General features: G+C 58.6%; 1 protein-coding gene across 1 annotated transcript in view; it reads right to left on the reverse strand.

Moving 5' to 3' along the window:
• Positions 1–5,684, reverse strand: part of CSRNP1 (cysteine and serine rich nuclear protein 1) — a 12,177-nt gene that overhangs the window by 4,773 nt on the left and 1,720 nt on the right. The gene's annotated exons all lie outside the window — the stretch shown is intronic.

Consider the following 5,684-nt stretch of genomic DNA (forward strand, 5'->3'; position numbering starts at 1 on the left):
TGGCGTCCTAGGTGGGCAGACATGGCCCTCCCTCCCAGTCTCAAGTACCATCCCAGCATTTCCAGACCACCACCACCTGGGCACCCAGCAGTCTGCCCAAGAACTGCCAGGCACCCTCCACCCGACTCCCTCCTCCAGCCCACCTGTGCCCATGCTCAGACACAGGCACAGGCACAGCCAGCAAGGGCAGGAGGCAGACAGACAGATGGGCTGACAGACCTCCACCCGGCCTCCCTCGTTCCCGACAGGAATCCTGGGCGCTGACTCACCGGCTGGGTGATTCACACCCTCTTGCATCTGTGTGTGTGTGCCTGTGTATGTGTGTGTGTGCGTGCACGCACGCGCATGTGTACGGCCGTCTGCACGCCTACAGTCTGCGCAGCCTTGCAGATCCCTGCTTCCTCCTCCCCGACTCCTGCACACCCACACAGCCACGCTGCTGTGCACACTCAGACCCCCGCCCCGGGGGCCCTCGTGCCCCAGCTGGCTGACCAGCACCCTGGGAACCACGGCCCCATTCCCAGAACTGGGACTTCCCCAAGCCCTTCCTCTGCCCGCTGGGACAGGGCTTCTGAAGACTTTCCTTCAGAAATCCCCTCCCACAGGGGAGAAGTCCCCTGCTCCAGGCCTGCCGCTGTGAGCCCCAGTGCAAGCTTATCAAGTCCTTTGCTGGATTGTAAAGATGCACAGACACTCTACTCCAGTCTCTGGCTGTCACACTGAAACCCTCTTTCGGAAAACACACACACACAAACAAGTTGTTCACCGCCCCCTGCATAAACAAAAAAACCTTCTAGAAATGTGGCTATCCGCGACAGTATCCCACCTCTCTGGGCTGTGTGACTGGGAGCCCCCAAACACACCACCATGCCACCCTTGTGAGGGGGAGGCGGTGTCTCAGACCCTGGCTGGCTCCTTCCAGTGAGGGGTCTTGAGGCTCCTTCTAAATGCCACAACCAGTGACAGCCCCTTGTCTGCGTGAGTAAGGGCCCCCGCATCAGGGAATTCCCAAGGAATTCCCTGCTATGGGCTCCAGTACAGCTCACCCCCCACCCCCCCAGGTCATCAGGAGGAAGGGGAAACAAGTGAGCTGAGGCCCCAGTGTGGAAGAGCCCCTCCCCCTCATCCCCAGCACAGGAAATGACAGAGAACAGGAAAAGCCAACCAGAAGACTGTCTTAGTCTCCCTCCCCCGCCCCCCACTTCTCAGGTGTCTTTCCCTTTCCCTCCCCCCACCCGCCCCATGATCCCAGAGGGTCTGTGGGGAAGAGAGAGAGTGCACCTCCCCCTCCCTGGCCAACCCCCCTACCCGGGACTGGGGAGACAAGACAACGCAGGTGCTTCCGGAGGGGGGGGGGGCTTCTCCTCCTCCCCTGGGTCGTTTCTCAGTCTTGACATGCCTCCCTCCTAAGGTCAAACCACAAACAAAAACAACCGCTCCCCACTGGCCTGCAGACTCCCCCAAGAGACTGAGGACTTGGGGTCCCAAGTGGGGTGCACTGGAGCACCCTCATACACACTGACCACAGAGACACTAAGACATAAACACACACACACACATACACAAAGGACAAGCACCATCTTCAAAGCCCGCCCACAACCCTGCTGGGAGACCCCAGCTTTCCCAAGCTCCAGATGCCACCCACTTACAGGGCGCTGAATGTCTAAGTCCCCTCCACCCCCACCCCCAAATGCCTACTCAGTATCTGCACCTGGCGGTCCCCTAGAAACAGAAAATTCCACAGGCCCCAAATCGAACTCTCCGGCTTCGTTCCCCAGCCCCCAGGCCATCTGTCCCCTCTTCCTGTGTTCCCTATCTTAGTAACTGCACCACCACCCACCCACTTACTCGAGCCAGAAACCTGCACCCATCCTCATCCCCTGCCTCCCTGCCCAGCCAGCCCCTGAAGTGCACATTATTAGCTCATTCAATCCACAGGAGCCCAGGCGGCGCAGGAAGTGCCGGCAGGCCGCCGTGGGAGGCCATGGGCTAAGAACCTCGGCTCCAGGCTTGAGGGTGACCCCTGGCCAGGCTCCTCAGCTGGGTGGTCCTGGGCAAGTGACTGAACCTTTCTGCAGGAGGGGGGAGGGGGCATCCTCCCCTCCCCCAGCTGTCCGAAAAGCTCACCAGGTTGAAAGTCAATGTCAAGTTCTCAAGAGCACACGCTGTGAATGTCAATGTCACCGGTGAAGAGAAAGGGAAGCAAGGCGAAAGGAAGCAAAGAATGCCCCACCACCACCACCACCACCCCATCCCCCACCCCCCCAGACCCCAGGCAGAGCTGAATCTAACAGCTACCAAGTTGAGTGGCAGAAGCCCGACACAAGACTATATTTGAATGGCATTCATGAAAAGGCACAAATCAATCCGCGATGATACAAGTCACTCTGGTCCCCGAGGGAGGGAGATGCACTGGGAAGTCATGGGGCTGGGGCAAGTTTTGGGGTGCTGGGAATGTTCTATATTGATCTGAGTGGTGGTTGGATGGATGCACAATGCAGTGAACGTTCACTGGGCCGCGTACTTAAGATCAGTGGACGTGTTACATTTTATGAAAGTCACCTTCAATTTAAAAACTTTATTACCCTTATCATGTTTCGGTGCCCACACTGCAAATACAATCCATGTCCTCTGCCTTGCCTTTTCCTCCCCCAGCCGGGCTTCACCCCTGCAGCCAGAGTGATCTTATGAAACCACGGACCGACCTGCCATCTCGAGGCTGAGACCCACCCCATGGCTCCCCACTGCCCGTGGGCACCAGCTCAGAATTCTGCAGGAGGTCTGAATTCTGCAGGCCTGGCCACTGCCCCTCACCGGGCAAGACCTTGCCCAGCTGAGTTGGAGTTGTCATGTCCCCGCTCAGCTCACCTGGCTTCTGCACAAGCTGCTTTTCCTACACCTGGGACATCCCAGTCTGATCCCCCACCCCCAACGAAAGCAAACCTCCACTGGGCCTCCAGGAGCCTCAGTTGTGGGGTGCTTGAAACAGCTGTTAGCCAAAAGGCTGGCGTTTCAAACCCACCGACTGCTCCAAGGGAGTAAGACGAGGCTCTCCGCTCAGAAACCTAGGGGGACAGCTCTGCCCTGTCCTACAGGGTTTGCAGTCAGAATCGACTCGATGGCGATGGCGGCGGGTTAATGTTTGGTTTTCTGGTCCTATAGAAGCCACCCCCACCCCCCAAACACATACAGAAGATGCCTCACGGGGTTGCCTCCAGGTTTGGGGTTCTCCTGTCACACCACAAGCGCACAGTTGTCTCCCTGAGCCAGGCTCCCAGCAGCTGTCTGGCTCTCATGGTGCCCAGCCCCTAGGAGGCCAGAATCAGGCATAGAGCAGGCTTTCACGGAACCATCAAGAAGAGGGGGTGGGCAGCCAGCCTGTATTACCCATCACCACAGAGATGATGGGAACAGGCCGTCTCCTGCTCCGGTCACAGTTAATTCCAGGAGGAGGTCAGATGCTCATCCCTCTGTCGGTCTCACCGGGAGTGGTACTGAAAGGGGAGGGGCAAGGTCAGGCAGGTGCCAGTGTTGGCATCTCAGGAGGCTTCCATCCCCCCCACCAAGAATAAACAGGAGAGAAGTCAGGAGAGCAGGTCCAAGCCAGTCTGTCAGCGGGACTCTGAGATGTCACAAACAACTTCAGGTGAGGAGGCCACAACTTCCAAGGCTGCAGACAAGCAAACGGAGGCAGCAGGTTCTACGGGGCACCCCCGGCAGGACCTGCAGATAGTCTTTGTCAAGTAAGGAAGAAAGAGTTCTGGAGCCTGGTGTTCCTACCTGGGCACCCAGAGGGAGGCAGAGGCAGGGGGCCGGACAAAAAGAATGAACTAGAGATCCAGAAAGGCCAACTCAGAAATAGGAAAGATAGTGAAAACCGTCCAAGAAAAGTGTCAGACCGCTCATGAGTCAGAGGGCGGGGAAGGGGTGCTCAGCAGCTACCCCAGAATCCAGATCCTGACCATGGCACTGCTCCTAGGGTAGGCACAGCCCCTTCCAAGGGTCCTGGGATTAGGAAAGCGCCCGGGGACACAGAAACTCCACACTCTCAAGAAGTCCCGGAGAGCGGCCCTGAGCTAAAGAGAACCAGGCTTCTTCCAAGACCTTCTGGGCCCGAGACTCAGCCTCCTCACCCCACTCCCCACTCACGCCAGCACACACAAGGACTGAGCCCCAGACAAGGAGGGTTGACCCTCCTCACACGACTCACAACTGCCCAGACACTCATGCCCCACTATGCAAATTCTGTGAAGGCCACCTCACTCTCCTGGGTACCAAGAAGCCCAAGGCCTGGGTCCCTAATGCAAGTTCTTGGGTCTTCTCAGAGCCTCTGAAAAGGTACACCAACTTCTCTGCCCACACGTTGGCCATGCCCCAGGGATGGAGCTGGGGAGAGGGGTGCCTTCAGCTTCCTCCAGCAATCCAAAGAACCCGTCCTTTTAGCCTCAGAGCTGCTCCTTCCAGGGGCAGCCCTTGGGGTCATATGGCCCCAAGTCCTCAGGAACGACTTCCTAGGGGAAAGGGGCACACCTCCGAGCACCAACTCTGGCCCCTAGTGGACCTGGATGGAAAATCAGACTGGGCAGTCCAGAGATGGCAGCAGCCACGGAAGCCTTGGCACACCCCTCCCCCACCCATCCCGCTGAAAGTGATCCTGGGGGAGGGGACAGCTCTTCAGCCTTGGCCTCCAGGGCCTTGGCACTAGGGAAGTGCCAGACGTTTCTTGGCTACACCAGGCACTAGCTCCTGCGGCAGGGAAAGGGCCCCTAACAATGACTGCTTCCTTCGACGACGGGGGAGGCCTCCGGTGCCGGCGCTCATTCATTCATCCACTCCAATCAAATATTTATCCAGCACCCCCGACTGTGCCAAAGCACCGGGCACGCAGGGAGCAACACAAACACAAGTTTAGTACAGGGAGGTGCAGCGCCACAACACAGGCTGCGTTGGGACTTGAGGGCGAGCTGAGAGGCGCGCTGAAGGAGTCAGAGCGGGCTTGGGCACGGAGGCTACCAAGGGTTTCAGTAGGAGTGACAATACCAGATTTGCATTTTTTAAAGATTACTCAGCACCGGGGCTGAAGGGGGTGTGACCGGTTAGACGGATCTGCCAGGTCTAGGTGAGAGATGACAGGACATAGGAGAAAGGGGAGTGGCCCTGGAGACCGCTGGATGTGGAGGCTGACAGGGGGCTGGGTGCCTAGGACCTCGGGATGGGGGAGGCAGGCGATGAGTTAGGCTCCTGAGGGCTGTGAGACATCGGGATGGAGGTGGCTGGCTGGTAGTGGGCAGCAGAGTGGAGGGGGAGCTCCTGTGTGAGCAGCAGTGTGGGCTAGCGCTGTGTGTGATTGTGCTGGGGAGGCAGGCGTGATTAAGGAAGGGTGTCACTGGCAGGGGTGTGGGCATCTCCACGGCGGTGTGTGCCAGTGGAAAAAGAGGCCTTGGGGCGGGGAAACTGAGGACCCAGGGGAAGTAGGTGCTGGGGAGGGGAGTGGAAGTACGTGGGAGAGCGCCTTCGTGTGCTGGCTGGTAGCCGGTGTTTCGCCCGTGACTCACAGTGGTGGCCTCTGCGTGTGACGGTGACTGACAAACAGGTGAGCGTACAACACAGTCCCTCCTCCTTCCCTCCCCCTCCCTCCCGGGGTCCGTGACTCACGGTGCCTCCCTCCTTGCTCATCCCTTCAC

This window comes from Echinops telfairi, unplaced genomic scaffold, assembly GCF_000313985.2.
Source record: "Echinops telfairi isolate 266 unplaced genomic scaffold, ASM31398v2 ScPeMD7_4225;HRSCAF=4972, whole genome shotgun sequence".
NCBI classification, from domain to species: domain Eukaryota; kingdom Metazoa; phylum Chordata; class Mammalia; order Afrosoricida; family Tenrecidae; genus Echinops; species Echinops telfairi.